This window comes from Sapajus apella, unplaced genomic scaffold, assembly GCF_009761245.1.
Source record: "Sapajus apella isolate SASKATOON/1434 unplaced genomic scaffold, GSC_monkey_1.0 scaffold9, whole genome shotgun sequence".
In the NCBI taxonomy this organism is placed as follows: Eukaryota; Metazoa; Chordata; class Mammalia; order Primates; family Cebidae; genus Sapajus; species Sapajus apella.
The window spans coordinates 43993352-44008494 of NW_022436949.1; the positions used below are offsets into that span (position 1 = coordinate 43993352).

The 15143-nt window shown below is 46.1% G+C and overlaps 1 protein-coding gene and 1 long non-coding RNA gene across 9 annotated transcripts in view; both read left to right on the forward strand.

Moving 5' to 3' along the window:
• The window catches only part of FARP1 (FERM, ARH/RhoGEF and pleckstrin domain protein 1), a 319198-nt gene that overhangs the window by 164391 nt on the left and 139664 nt on the right, over positions 1-15143 (forward strand). The gene's annotated exons all lie outside the window — the stretch shown is intronic.
• Positions 6455-7455, forward strand: LOC116551384. 3 transcript variants are annotated; one of them, XR_004268894.1, is made up of 3 exons: positions 6455-6972; positions 7125-7193; positions 7298-7455. It is a non-coding gene; the product is annotated as an uncharacterized LOC116551384 (long non-coding RNA). The 3 variants fall into 3 exon arrangements; XR_004268892.1 differs by having other exon boundaries at positions 6456-6959; positions 7153-7193; XR_004268893.1 differs by having other exon boundaries at positions 6457-6999.

Below are 15143 nucleotides of genomic sequence, written 5' to 3' on the forward strand. Positions count from 1 at the left end.
CTTCTCCCTGTCCAGGGCAGGTCTGCTTTGCCGGACTTCGCCCTTCCTGGGTGTGCTCAGGCAAAAAGGCAGTGCAGCCCTCTCTCCTGGCCCTGACCCAGCCTGGCCGTTTGAGGAATGTTTACCTCTAACGTGGTTCTCTGGGGAGATCAAGGAAAGGCAGGGTGAAGAGCGAAAGGAACTTGAGGATCCTGTGGGATGAAAATGGAAGCCATTAGTTGTCAGTTGTGGGATGCGTCTCTCCTTGCTGAGAGAATGAGGGATGGGGTAGCACGGTTGATATTGATCCTGGGACCAGAGTAGGGGCAGGAGCAGGTCTTGTCTGCAGCTGTAGGTGCTTCGAAATCGGGGCGAAGAGAGTTAAGGTGAGTGCAGTAAGTGAACAGGGAGCATCAGTCCCCAGTGTGGAGAGCTGCTGAGCTGAGAACACAGGGAGCGACTGGGGGCCTATAGAGGTGGCCACTTGGCCCTGGTAGAGTTTTCATGAATTTTTTGGGCCTACTCTGTGTGTAGCAGGTTCTGTTTTGATTGTAAAGGGAACATCATTATAATTTACCTTGACTGGATGTGCTCAACATGCATGAACCTCAAAAACTTAATGCTGGGTGAAAAAAGTCAGATACACATGAGTTAATGTTGTTGATGCCATTTATGTGAAATGTTCAGAAAAGTCAAATCTTGGAGGCAGAAAGCTGATGTGTGGTGGTTGTCTTGGCCTGGGAGTGGGAACAGAAATTGACTGCAGACTGGCCCGAGGGAAAGTGTAAGGGTGATATGGAAATGTTTTAGAACTGGATAGTGCTGATGTTTGCACAGCCCTATAAGTTTACTAAAAGGTCATTGGAGTGTATACTTTTAGTACTTGAATTTTATAGAATGTAAATCATACTTCAGTGAAACTGTTAACAGTTTATTTGAACTGGATTTTGTTGTGAGGCTTGTGGCGGGGGTTGAGAACCTACAAACAGATAGATATGGGGGAGCTTGGTCCCATGGTCTATGTTCTGGTTTGGGGAAACATGTTAATAAATGATGCTGTTAAGAGTTGGAACTGGGCTGGGCGTGGTGGTTCATGCCTGCAATCCCAGCACTTTGGGAGGCCAAGGCAGGCAGATCACAAGGTCAGGAGATCGAGACCATCCTGACCAACATGGTGAAACTCTGTCTCTACTAACATACAAAAAAAAATTAGCCAGATGTGGTGGCGTGTACCTGTAGTCCCAGCTACTTGGGAGGCTGAGGCAGAGGAATCGCTTGAATCCGGTGGCAGAGGTTGCAGTGAACCGAGATTGTGCCACTGCCCTCCAGCCTGGCAACAGAGCAAGACTCCATCTCAAAAAAACTAATCAAAAATAAAAAAAAAAAAAAAAAAAAAGAGTATATAGGATATATACAGATTTATGTATATGGGAACATCTCACTAGCCTAGGATATTTTATTTTAGTCCAAATTAGTAAAATGGATATGTGTAGCAGAAGTGGAATTTTATAGTATCTCAGGGTTGGAAAGGGCTTTAAAGGTTAAACGCCAGAGGAGAGATTCTGCAAAGAAAAGCAGACAATTAAGAAATTCAAAGACTGCACTGTATTTGACTAGCTGATTGAAAGCCCTCAACGTTAATTTATGCCTCTTTGATTAGAAAATTTCATTCATCAGAGTTTGCTGGTTATTTGACAAAAGGGGTGGTCTGAATTTAATTGCAAGTCTCCTTTTCCTGTGGTGTTTAGAAAACTCTATACCTAATGGTCCTCTCTGTTTATTTTGGGAAATGCAGCGATTATTAGCAAGGCTGAGAGTCAGTTCAGGCCTGGTAAGAACAAACCTGAGCTCCCCTCTCCTCTCTCCCCATGGGTAGATTCCGCTTGGTGTGTGACATAGTGGGGCGTAGCAAAAGGGTCTGCTGCTCTGCTCTGCTGGGCCTGCATATGAAAGGAAGCCAGTGAAATTACTGGGTAATGGAGTAGGACTTTGTAGCCCTTAATTGAAGGCTCTTGTTTTTACCCCTATTTACTTGGAGTTTATCTTTATGATTTTTATTCATCTAAGAACCAGGTGGGAAGAAAAATTTTTTAAAGATAGTTTACAGATCATCAGGGGCTTTTTTGGGGGGAGGGATGGGGAGAGACAGACTCTCACTTGGTCACCCAGGCTGGAGCACGATCTTGGCTCACTGCAGCCTCCACCACCTGGATTCAAGCGATTCTCCTGCCTCAGCCTCGTGAGTAGCTGGGACTACAGGCGCACACCACTAGGCTGGTCTAATTTTTTGTAGAGACGGGGTTTCACCATGTTAGCCTGAATAGTATCGATCTCCTGACCTTGTGATCTGCCCGCCTCGGCCTCCCAAAGTGCTGGGATTACAGGTGTGAGCCACCTCGCCAGGCTGGGTTATCGAGGGCTTTTAAGTGACTTGTAGTTCTGTTTCATTTATTAATTCAGTTAGCAAACATGTATTCCTTGGGGTGTTAGGTCCAGAAGGGTGCAGGTCCTGAGGTGGGTCCTGCTTTGAGATAACTCTAGGCTGGTAGGAGGAAGGCTGCAGGCTGGTACAGGCCTGCAGTCTGGAGACCCAAGAACCGGGAAAGCTACCCATCTGATGGGCACAGCCAAGGCGGTTGCTCCAGTTTCCTGCAGGCCGGCAGGTGCCATGATTTGAAAGGGTATCACCTTTGCAGACCAAACTGATGAACTGAGAAACGGTGTGCGATGCTTAGGTTTCTGTCTCAAGCCAAAAAGCATTTTATTTCTCACGGCCCACCCCTCCCTGTCTCTCTTCAGCTAGTAAAAAGTTGTGACCTTGTCTGAGCTATAAATTCATGCATAGCAGGTTAACGTATTGTCTTCTCTGTCAGCCATTGGAACATGCTATTCATATCTTTACATTTAACCTTAAAGAATATAACAAAGCATGTGCCACAAAGAAGTGGACTTGAATTCTGCCTCGGCGTTTTTCAGCCTCACCTGTCTGTGGTCTCTATCTTTTGTGTTGAGTAGCGATGTATTAAGCATGGCCATCATGCATTTAGTAAGAAACAGAGAGAAGTGAAAGTTCAGTGTAAATTGTGGGGCTCAGTAACAACTTTTAAATGTATATCTTTTTTTTTTCCTTAGGGAAATTCTTTCCTCATTCACGACCAACAACTTGTGTTTGTCAGAGAGGATATAATCCTAGTACTGGCTGACATTTGGGTACTCATGCATTTAGATCAGTTTCCAACATTTTATCCCTTGCACTTCCAATGCCTTCACATATCTCTGACAATTTCTTTAATGTGAAAAGCTTCACTTCTTTAAGGACGTCTTCATCGTTTCCATCACAACCTCTTTCCTCACTTCTGTCAATAATCCACCTTCACTAAGCTTCTCTGGCTGCACATCAAGAGCCTCGGTCGACGTTTCCATGCTCCACTGTTTCTTCCAAAACTCTACTGAAGTTCAATTCACTTTTACTATTACTTTCCCTTTTTTTTTTTTTTTTTTTTTTTTTTTTTTTTTTTTTTTTTTGCTGCACACCAGTTCCTTTTCAGTTACCCATTTTTGTAAAATGCGATTCTGGGCAAATCACCGGGAGACAAGGAGGCCACACACCCCCCACCTTTGCTGTCTGTGTGGAGACTGAACTATCCATATGCAGGGACCCGTCTTCAGGAGACTCTGAAAGAAGTGATGGGCTTGGTCACTGATCATGCAGATGTGCATCTGTATCTCATGGAGTTATTTGTAGACCGGAGGGCTGATTCCAGTTGGTGCTTTATGCAGTTACTTACAGTTAAGTATGTTGTAATAACTGAAGTTTGGGAGACTGGTGTGATTTAACTAAACCACGGTAACTGAAACTGAATCAAGTATGCCAAGCAAGGACCACCTGTGTACTTAAACATATGGGGAAAGGAGAAATTGCCTGACCCACTCCAAGTCCCCTTTTTTTGAGGAGAAGAGGTGGGAGGGGACTGGCAGTGACTCAGCTTTTGTTGTATCCCCTATGCTAGATGCTTTACGTGTTCCATTTTGCAGGAAAGAAAACAGTCGAAGAGTTTTAGTCACTTGTTTGAATACGTTACAAATGGCAAGACTTAGAATTCAGGCCCAGATCTTCCAGCTCCAAAATCTTTTCTTTTTCTTTTTCTTTTTTTCTTTTTGAGAAAGGATCTCATTCTGTCACCCAGGTTAGAGTGCAATTGTGGCCCCCTGCAGCGTTGAACTCCTGGACTTCAGCAATCCTTCTGCCTCAGCCTCCTGAGTAGCTGGGACTGCAGGTGCATGCTACCACGCCTGGCTAACTTTTTTAAATTTCATTTTTTGTCGAGATGAGGTCTCTGTTACCCAGGCTGGTCTTGACCTCCTGGCCTCGAACACTCCTCCTCAGTTGACCTCCCAAAGTACTGGGATTACAGGTGTGAGCCACGGTGCCTGGCCTCTAGCTCTAAAACCTGTGCTCTTTATACCACTCTTGGAAAAGAAACCAAATACTGTGTTAGAAAAAGAGAAGGAAGTTAACATTCATTAAATACTGGGCTTGGGCTGTGTCATTCTTATTTCTCAGGACTACCCTCCTGGGAACCTACGATCGTCCCCATTACAGATGAAGAAACAGAACAGAGCTGAGAAACTCAACAGTTAGCCTCATTCCACAGCTGGCTATTGTGGAGGGCTCAACTGTGCAGATGACGGGCAGAGATGAGAGGTCCCTCCTGACTCACATGCTGTATCATAGGCTTTAGTCATGAGTTTCATTCTTTCTCTATAAGTTATGATTCCACAGATTAGAAAGCTGGAGAAAGCAAAGGGTGAGGGTTTACCTGTAAAGCTGATTGACAGACTTTGCCTCAGAAGGCAGTTTGGGTTGATATGAAGTCATTGATTTTTGAATTAGGTTGAGAAATTTTTGAAACATATCAAGTTAAATTCGAATACCTTGCACAGATTATGTTATGGATGTAATTGACAGAACTGATACCTCATGAAAAATGGCTCCTACCGAGATGCACCCCTTACCCCAGGTCTCCCCCACAACCCCGGCCTTCCTTGACCTCTGACTGCCCCTTCTCCGTCTCATGAGCCATGAGCTGGTGCCTTGTCCCTGGCCGCGTGGGTGACCCGAGGCGCTGTCGGGAGTCCGGTTCACACGCTGCAGGCCTCCAGTCCTTGAGACTTCCACCGCAGGCTCACAGCGCATTCGTGCCGCCGCCTCTTCATCGCTCCCTCCTCCTTCCGAGGCTACACCAAGTCTCAAGCCCCCTCGTGTTTCCTGCTAAATAAATATTTTCACATCTGTTTCCTCTTGTTTATCTCCGACTCTGCGGCTTTGTTTAAATCTTCACAATAACTAACTGGAAATAATGAAGCCTCGCCAGTTCCCTTATGGTTTTGTCGTTCTCCCTCCGATATTATCTTACTCTATGCCAGAGTTTCTAAAGCCACATTTGATAATGTTAAGAATATCAGTGATTTTTCATTGCTCACTGGATTTAGTTGTAATTACTTAGCAAGGCACGCAAAATCATTTACGATCTGACACCAGTCCAGCTTCCTGCCTTATGTTCCTTAGCCCTTGAATGGGCTGCCCTGGCCTGGATGCTTTCTCTTTTCTCTCTCTCTCTCTGTTTTTTTTTTTTTTTTTTTTTTTTGCGCCAGATGCAGCTCCAAAGGTTTCTTAGACTCTGAAACCTGCAGAATTTATCATAGCCTTCTTTCCTCCTGAGGCTCCACAACACATGTATTCCTTGAACATAGCACATTATCACATTTGACTTTGTTTACGTGACTGTCCTATCTGCGTTCATCAGGCAGCAGATGTTCAGTAAATATTCAGTGAATAGATTTCAAGGTCATGGCTCTTCTCGTGCTCTCTCAGGGACACGTGGGGCCTGAGTGCCAAGGTTATGAAGGACGTCCTTTGTAGATAGCGTAGCTGAGATGGACAAATGCGGTACCCCCTGATGTGGTGCAGTGAATGCATCATGAAGGAAGGGGATGGACGGAGATAGAAGATGAGGTCTGAGGCTGGAGCCGCTGTCCAGGACAGCCTGGCTAGCCGTGTGCAGCTGGAGGGCACCTGAGGTGGGGCTACCCCACACTAATTGTGCTGGACGTGCCCGAGACACACTCTGTTTCAAAGACTTCACAGCAACAGCAAAGAATGTAAAATAACTCAGTGTTTTATCTTGAAGTTTTCATATGTATAATTTGTTTGTTTGTTTTGAGATGGAGGTCTCGCTCTGTTGTCCAGGCTGGAATGCAGAGGTGTAGTCTTGGTTCACTGCAACCTCTGCCTCCTGGGTTTAAGTGATCCTCCTACCTCAGCCTCCCGAGTAGCTGGGACCACAGGCGTGCACCACCATGCCTGGCTGATTTTTTGTATTTTTGGTAGAGACGGGGTTTTACCATGTCGCCCAGGCTGGTCTCGAACTCCTGGGCTCAAGTGATTTGCCTGCCTCAGCACCCTCAAAGTACTGGGATTACAGGCATGAGCCACGGCCCCTGGCCAATAGATATAATTTTATATTATAGAATATTAGAAATCATAATTTAAAGTGATCTTTATAAATTCATATGATCTTGTCGGCAATTTTGAAATTGATCATTTTAATATGTTAAAGTGATCATATTTTGGATCTCTTAGATTACATAAAATAAATCAATATTAATTTCAACAGGTTATTTTTTTTTTTTACTTTTTAAAATATGGCTACTAGACACTTTTAACTTATATTTGTAGCTCATATTCTATTTCTCCTGGACAGAGATGAGATAGAAGCTGTATGAAGCAGAAGACGCTGGTGCAAGATGGGAAACTTCCATGCTTAAAAATGCTTAAAAAAGAATAAAAAGTGGAACGAAAGGAGGGAGAGGTTGCCATATTTGGCAGAGCCAGGAAAAGCAGAAACTGCCAAAAATGGCAAATGCCATGAAGGCACTGTTGAGGGGCTAGGTGATGCAGATAGGTGTTGAGGGGCTAGGTGATGTGGATAGGTGTTGGGGGCTAGGTGATGTGGATAGGTGTTGAGGGGATGGGTGGTGGGGATAGGTGTTGAGAGACTAGGTGCTGCAGATAGGTGTTGGGGCCTAGGTGATGCAGATGGGTGTTTGGGGCAAGATGATGTGGATAGGTGTTGAAGGGATAGGTGGTGGGGATAGGCGTTGAGGGACTAGGTGATGCAGATAGGTGTTGAGGGGATAGGTGATGTGGATAGGTGGTGGGGATAGGTGGTGGGGATAGGTGCTATGTGATGCGGATAGGTGTTGAGGGGATAGGTGGGTGGGGATAGGTGTTGAGGGGATAGGTGGGTGGGGATAGGTGTTGAGGGGCTAGGTGATGCAGATAGGTGTTGAAAGGATAGGTGATGTGGATAGGTGTTGAGGGGATATGTGGTGGGGATAGGTGTTGAGGGGCTAGGTGATACGGGTAGGTATTGAGGGGCTAGGTGATGCGGATAGGTGTTGAGGGACTAGGTGATGCGGATAGGTGTTGAGGGGCTAGGTGATGTGGATACGTGTTGAGGGGCTAGGTGATGCAGATAGGTGTTGGGGGGATAGGTGATGCAGATATGTGTTGAGGGCCTAGGTGATGCAGATAGGTGTTGGGGGGATAGGAGATGCAGATATGTGTTGAGGGGCTAGGTGATGCAGATAGGTGTTGGGGAGATAGGTGATGCAGATAGGTGTTGAGGGACCAGGTGATGCAGATAGGTGTTGAGGGGCTAGGTGATGCAGATAGGTGTTGAGGGGCTAGGTGATGTGGATAGGTGTTGAGGGGCTAGGTGATGTGGACCTTTGCCTGTGTAGGCAGCAGCCCCTTACCTCAAACAGGCAAACTCGGAACAGCGGGTGAACACTTGCATTGTTTTCTGTCATTACGAAGCCATTCCTGTGCACCTTCACATCATCAGTGATACAACAGAAAGGTGGAAATATATTCCACATCTGTAATCCTGGTCTTCAGAAGTAATCCCCTTTTACTTGGGATATTGTCCTCCTTCGACCTCTTCCTCTGTCTGTGTGCATTGATGTCTGGTTTTTATGCCGATGGAACCATCCTCTCTCTCTATTCCCCCGATCTGCTCTTTTGTCTCACTTGATAGATGACATTTTTTTTTCCATAATAGGCTTAAGTGTAAGATAAACTTGATGGCATGCAAGAAAATGAAGACACAGAATGATGAGGACTTCCACACTGCAGCATGCCTGCCCCCCTTCCTGACGGCAGCTTTGACTGTCCTAGACCGGATCCCATGACTCCAGAGAGGCAGGTGGCCTCTGTGCTTCCCCAGGAATGGCTCCCTTCATGGCATTTCCCAGATACCACAGTTAATCTCCCCTCCTTCTGAGGGTTACAGTCATAGCCTGGAGTAAATCTCCACAGCCTGGAGTAAATCAGTAATTAGGCATCACAAAGATGTTGCCGGTGTCGTCATCATCCATGCAGCTGTGCTGATACCCAGGTGCACCTGCCTTCCCACGGCCCCAGAGCACATGAAATTGAATAATTTGAAACTACGAATTAAAAAATTCCAATCTTATTGAAATTTTCAAAAATGACTACTTCACTAATTCATAAAGTCTGAAATGTGGAAGATCTGAGTTGACATTTGGAGATGGGGTAGATACTGATATCTACAAGTGTGAACACTTGGTGGATTTTAGAGGAGGGGCTGAAATACGTGGGCTGTGCAGTTGGAGGCGTAGTGTGACATGCTGGTGGGTGATGTGGGTCAGGATGTCGATTTGTTTCAGAGTAACTTTATCCTCTAAGAAAGACAGGATTTTTGAGTACACTGAAATTGTACATTGAGATTTGAGTTTATCTGTCTTAAGTTTCCTGTTGGAGATAAATCTCAGTTTACCCTTCTTCCTGCCCCCTTGCAGAGGGAGTTAAACTCCTTGGAAAAGCAGGGTCAGAGTCCCTCCTCCCTATTATCTAAGAAGGAGTGGTCAAAGGGCATAGCAATAGCATTCCCAGAAATGTAGGTTTGTGGAGCAGGAAACAGCCTCTGTTTGTGGGCAGTTTGTGAAAGGCGAGGGGAGGTAGTAAGGGAAATTCCGAGGACCTGTTACTTCTTAAGTAATCATTAACTCTTTAGTTACAGCAGAAACAATCACACTTACAAATTAACAGCAGCACTACCCTTGATTAAACTTCCACTGTAGCCCTGGTGGCCTCATGTATCTATTACATGTGATGTGCTTCATCTGTACCACAAACCTTCAAGCTTCAGGAAGTTATCCTCATTTTGCAGATGAGGAAACTGAAGCCCAAAATGGTGAGTACCACATCAATGTCCCACGGCTAAGGAATGGCTGAGTGGGATTTAATCTCAAGGTTTTTTTTTTTTTTTTTTTCACCCCCTTGAAAAGGAGTGTGGCAGCTAAAGTACTAGCAGACCTGTGTGTGACCACCACTCCCACCCCCGGTCATGGTTTGCTTCCTTTTGGGTCAGTGAATTTTGGCCTTTTAAATGTTTTAGTATCTTTTAATTTCATGACATTCTCTCTTCATCCACTCCTGCCAGTTGAGAGCAAGGAGAATCGATACATGGCAAGTTAGGGCTGGCTGTGTGTGTGTGTGTGTGTGTGTGTGTGTGTGTCTCCCCGTGCACACGTTAGTAAAGTGGTGGCTTTTCAATGCATTCCCAGCATTTTGGTTGGTGGCTCTTTCTTCTACTTAAAAATCTTCTCTTTTAGAGAAACTTTAAATAAAGTAAGAGCCTTTGAAATTCTCCTAGAGAGAACTTGTACTTTCAAAAATAAACTTTGATGAGCAGGAAAGGCTATTGTAATGATGGGTTTGCCTGCCTGCAACATAACTGCTGTTTTTAAGATGGTCATAGCTCAGCTGGCAAGATGCATGTGTGTGCTTCAAACTGTAAATGTTTGAGATGGAGAAAAGATGGATTTATTCTAGCATTTTAGTTTTAATTTTGATGACTTAAGGCATTTAGAATGCTTTTCTTCCCCCCATTGGAAAAGAGGTTACTATAATTAGTACATATAGCTGGGGCAGAGTGTGTGTGGGTTTTTTTTTTTTTTTTTTTTTTTGGAGACAGAGTCTTGCTCTGTCACCTAGACTGGAGTGCAGTGGCGTGATCTCGGCTCACTGCAACCTCTGCCTCCGGGTTCAAGTGATTCTCCTGCCTCAGCCTCCCGAGTAGCTGGGACTATAGGCACACTCTGCCACACTCAGCTAATTTTTGTATTTTTGGTAGAGACAGGGTTTCACCATGTTGGCCAGGCTGGTCTCGAACTCTTGACCTTGTGATCCACCTGCCTCGGCCTCCCAAAGTGCTGGGATTACAGGTGTGAGCCACCAGGCCCAGCCAAGAGTTGTTTTTTAAAAGTAGGAGGCTTCAGAAGATGGGGACATTATTTATAAGAAAAATATCTGAAGCATCTCTTACATCAACTTATAAGCCTCTTGTGCATAAGAACAAGAGTAAATTTTGACTCAGAACAGACCTGAGGCGTGTTCTTGAGTTACCATAGAGGCCCTCGGCACGAGTCCTCTGCCCTCTCTCTCAGCTGGGCTTGCTAGCTTCCCCGAGGTCTTTACATTGCAGCTTCTGACTTTATCACAGACATAATTTGGATAAAGAGGACAGGAGGAGAAATGGGCAGGGCTTTTCTTTCATGGACTGCTCGGGAAGACAAGCTGTGGTGGTTTGAACTGTGCTTTTGCCAAAATACATGTTGAAGATCTAAAGTCCGTGAATGTGACTTAATTTGGGAGCAGGGTCCTTGCAGACGTAATTAAGATGTAAGTTAAAGTGAGGCCATGCTGGAGTTGGGTGGGTTCTAATCACATACACATACACACACGCACACACACACAATCACACACACGTGCACACATACACACAATCACACGCGCGCACACGCACACACACACACACACACAAGAATCTGTGCAAACGTGCAGGCCCAGGGAGAAGGCCATGTGATGGTTGGAGGCGGAGACTGCAGTGCCACAGCCACAAACCCAGGGACAGATGTCAGGGCTTGCCGGTGCCACCAGGAGTGGCATGGAGAAGATTTTCCCAGAATCTCCAGGAGGAACTGGCCCTGCTGACACCTTGACCTTGGACTTCTGGCCTCCTGAACTGAGGATAAATTTTTGTTGCTTTAACGCCCATGAGTGGACCTTTGTCCCTAAGAAACTGATACTCGGCCGGGCACAGTGGCGCACACCTGTAATTCCAGCACTTTGGGAGGCCGAGGCAGGCACATCACGAGGTCAAGAGATGGAGACTGTCCTGGCCAACATGGTGAAACCCTGTCTCTACTAAAAATACAAAAATTAGCTGGGCGTGGTGGCGCGCACCTGTACTCCCAGCTACTCGGGAGGTTGAGGCAGGAGAATTGCTTGAACCAGGGAGGTGGAGGTTGCAGTGAGCCGAGATCGCACCATTGCATTTCTGGCCTGGCGACAGAGCAAGACTCTGTCTCAAAAAAAAAAAAAAGAAAAAGAAAGAAAGTAATATTCAATATTCAATCCTCGCACCTAAGGCTGCTGGGGGCCTTACTCTCTCTGATACCTAAGGCTCCCCTCGCAGCCCCAGCTTTGGTGGCCTGCGAACCTTTTAGCATGAGTCTAGCATTGTTCCTTCAGAGAAGAAGTAATGTGGCACACAGCACTGGGGAGGGATCATAGGAAAGGACCCGCCAGCCGCCTCCTCATCTCAGCCTGCTCTTTGCTCACCTCCTCTCCCCACAAGAGAGCTTGTGATAGCCCACATTTGGGAAAGACTAGACTTCAGGACAAACCACCACCTTGTAAGTCACCATCCTCTAACAGAAACTGGGTTTAGGATGAGGGTCCCGTCCTGGCAGCTCACTCACTGTTTGACAGGTCTCCAAGGCTGCCCAAGCTACAGAACCCTCGTGTGTAACATGGATTGAGCTGGGTCCAAGCTAAGGCCTGTGGGGAGAAGGACGTGTGTGTGAGTGGGTGCAGGTGCAGGCAGGGAGGCTTGGGGTTCAACTGTATAGCTTGCATCAGTGTTGACAAGGAGCCAGTTGTATAATCACATTCTTCTTGCTGAGAAAGTGAACATAGCAGACATTTTCCTGAGATGCTACTATATACCTGGCATTCTGCTGGTTAGCAACATTTACTATTTTGCAGATTTTTTGTTTGTTTGTTTGCTTTTGAGACGGAGTTTTGCTCTTGTTGCCCAGGCTGGAATGCAATGAGATCTCGGCTCACTGCAGCCTCCGCCTGCTGGGTTCAAATGATTCTCCTGCCTCAGCCTCCCAAGTAGCTGGGATTATAGGCATCTACCACCATGCCCAGCTAACATTTACTGTTTTATGTCATCTTTAAAAATGCTTCAAAACTCATGTTTTTATCCAGTGCTTATGAAGGGACCTTGTAATGATTAAGCTTTTCCCCAAACGGTTCCCATGTCTCAGGGTATTACAAGGATTTGACGAGGTCATGTATATTCAGTGTGCCTGGGGCAATTCACAACACTTCAGCATTCCATAAATGCTAATTTATTTCTATTCACGTCGACATAATTAAGAATCATATAATATGATGTAAAGGACAGTGCTGACCAAAGGGTATTAGCTTGCCAAAGTATTCTTATTCATTTCCTAATTTCAAGATGGCTCAAAAAATAAAGAGGTGGGGAAATGCATGTGGTGGAATCCTGGGTAGTTTGACATGACAGCAGAGTCTGCTTAAAGCAAATTAAATGAAATCAGCCAGGCACTGCAAATTGCTGTCTTCTTTTGAGGCAGTTAGACCTCATGAATAGCCCAGCTCGCTGTCCTGCGGGAGGCATTTCCCAGAGCACCTCTGGGGAAATTGGATGAGCCAATTAGGGAACAGTGGGGCAGACCAATTGTCCATATTGTGTGTATGTGTTGTTGGGAGGAACTTTGTGTTTGCCTGGGACTTGATTGAAGACAGCAGATGGTTCAAAGAGTTGGAGCAGAGAAGGCTGGAAAAACACCAGGACCCTGTGTGGGGAGAGAGAAGCTAAGACGTCCAGAGCTGGGAGGCCAAGATGTGGATGGCCAGCAGGGCAGCGCTCCCAGGGCTCTTTAAATGGTTCTTTGGGACTTCTCAGATGGCACAGTAACAATGGACTGTGAGTTAAAGACGAGATTTTGGTCATTTGTTTGTTTCTTGTCTATGTTTTTTTTTTTTTTTTTTTTGAGACGGAGTCTCACTCTGTCACCAGGCCGGAGTGCAGTGGTGCGATCTGCACCCAGCTCACTGCAGCCACAATGCACCTCAGCCTCCTGAGTAGCTGGGACCACAGGCGCATACCACAATGCCCAGCCATTTAAAGTTTTGCCAAGACTGGGGTCTCATTGTATTGCCCAGGCTGGTGCCAAACTCTTGGGCTGAAGCAGTGTCCCGCCTTGACCTTCCAAAGTGCTGGTATTACTGGTATGAGCCACATTGCCCAGCCAAGGATGAAATGTTTTGTGCAAAGATGTTCCATTAAACCAGCTGATGTGTTATGTTCAAGCACTTATCTTAGTTCCTGAACCTCACAACTCAAGTTACGTGTGCCCATTTGTCTCCACTCTTAGAGGAGTTTCAGGAGATAGATGTGAGAACAGGTGGCCTTTCATGAAAGTGCCATGTGCTCTGGGAAAACCAGACTGTGCCGGGGAAGGCTGAGGAGTGCGGCAGTGGGTAGAGACGGCCGGGCTTAGGAGCACACATCTGCTCGCTCTTCTTTCCTTCACCTCGTGGTGTCCTGGAAAAGATGCAGAGGAGACTGTGAATGCTTGAGTCACTGCGATGGGGAAACTTCAGAATTCACCGATGGTTTTATGAGTCCCAGCCCAGCAGGAAGAGCAGTCAGGGAGTAAGAAATTTCATGCCAATTTCACTTCCCAGGCTGAGTTATAATTGTGATTCTCAAGTAAAATACCTCCTAGAACTTTACATTTTTCAGCATCTTACTGTCATTAATAATCTTAAGTGGTTTCAGATGTTCAGGCCTCTCCCTCCTACAGACAGTATCGCCAGCACTTTCCAGCTGTGACACTAAAGTGCAACTTATGTCATGGACCCGGGGAATGCGGAGGAATCTGTCACATGAGATGCTTTCAGCTGGCCTATGTCAGCCTTCATGGTTGCTGCCGAATTTGTTTGTGAACATTTGACTGCAGGCTGCTCTGTCATTGAGTGTATATTAACTCCTGTCTCAGGAAGGTGCTGAGCTATTTATAACTGTAGAGTGAAGAGCTACCCCCAGCTGGGACCAGCTGTCTCCTACTCTCAGATGCAGACTCCCTAAAAAAGTCATAATGCCGTTAACAAGTAAAACCCCTAACCAATGGGGGATTCCTGCTGACAGCCAGGCACTGCTAGAAGTTCTTTCCATGTGAAAACTTATTTAATCTCCATGAGAACCTTGCTAGGTAGATTCTTCGATCATCCCAAATTTTATAGATGAGGAAACCAAGACATAGGTTAAAGAACATGTCCCAGGTCACATAGCCCGTGCATGGCCGACCCCCTGCAGCTCCTGGTGCCATGTACCCTGCAGACACTGGGCCCGCAGTCCCTCCGCATCCAGGTGAGGCCCGTCACCTCGGAGACCACAGCCTCCAGCAGCCATGCCTTTGAACATGTCTCGAGTCTGTCACCTCAGGGGTCTCCCAAGTCATCTTCGTCCCTGTGTCGAAACACATTCTGTAACACAGCTGAAGTTTCCATTTGTAACTAGTGGATGCCAGAGCACTGCACTGCAAGCATGTTTGTAGGTTTTTTTGTTTGTTTTTTTTGAGATGGAGCCTCACTCTGTCGCTGAGGCTAGAGTGCAACGGTGCCATCTCGGCTCACTGCGACCTCTGTCTCCTGGGTTCAAGTGATTCTCCTGCCTCAGCCTCCCAGGGGCTGGAACTACAGGCGCTTGCCACCACGCCTGGTTAATTTTTGTATTTTTAGTACAGACAGGGTTTCACCATGTTGTCCAGGCTGGTCTCAAACTCCTGACCTTGTGATCCGCCCACCTTGGCCCCCCAAAGTGCTAGAATTACAGGCATGAGCCACTGCATCCAGCCGTTTGTTTATAGTGTTATCCATTGACTCTGTCATGGGGAGATTGTGCCAAAATGAATCTCGTCCCCTTCAATGGGGGACCTGGTTTTTTTTTTTTTTTTTTTTTTTTTTTTTTTTT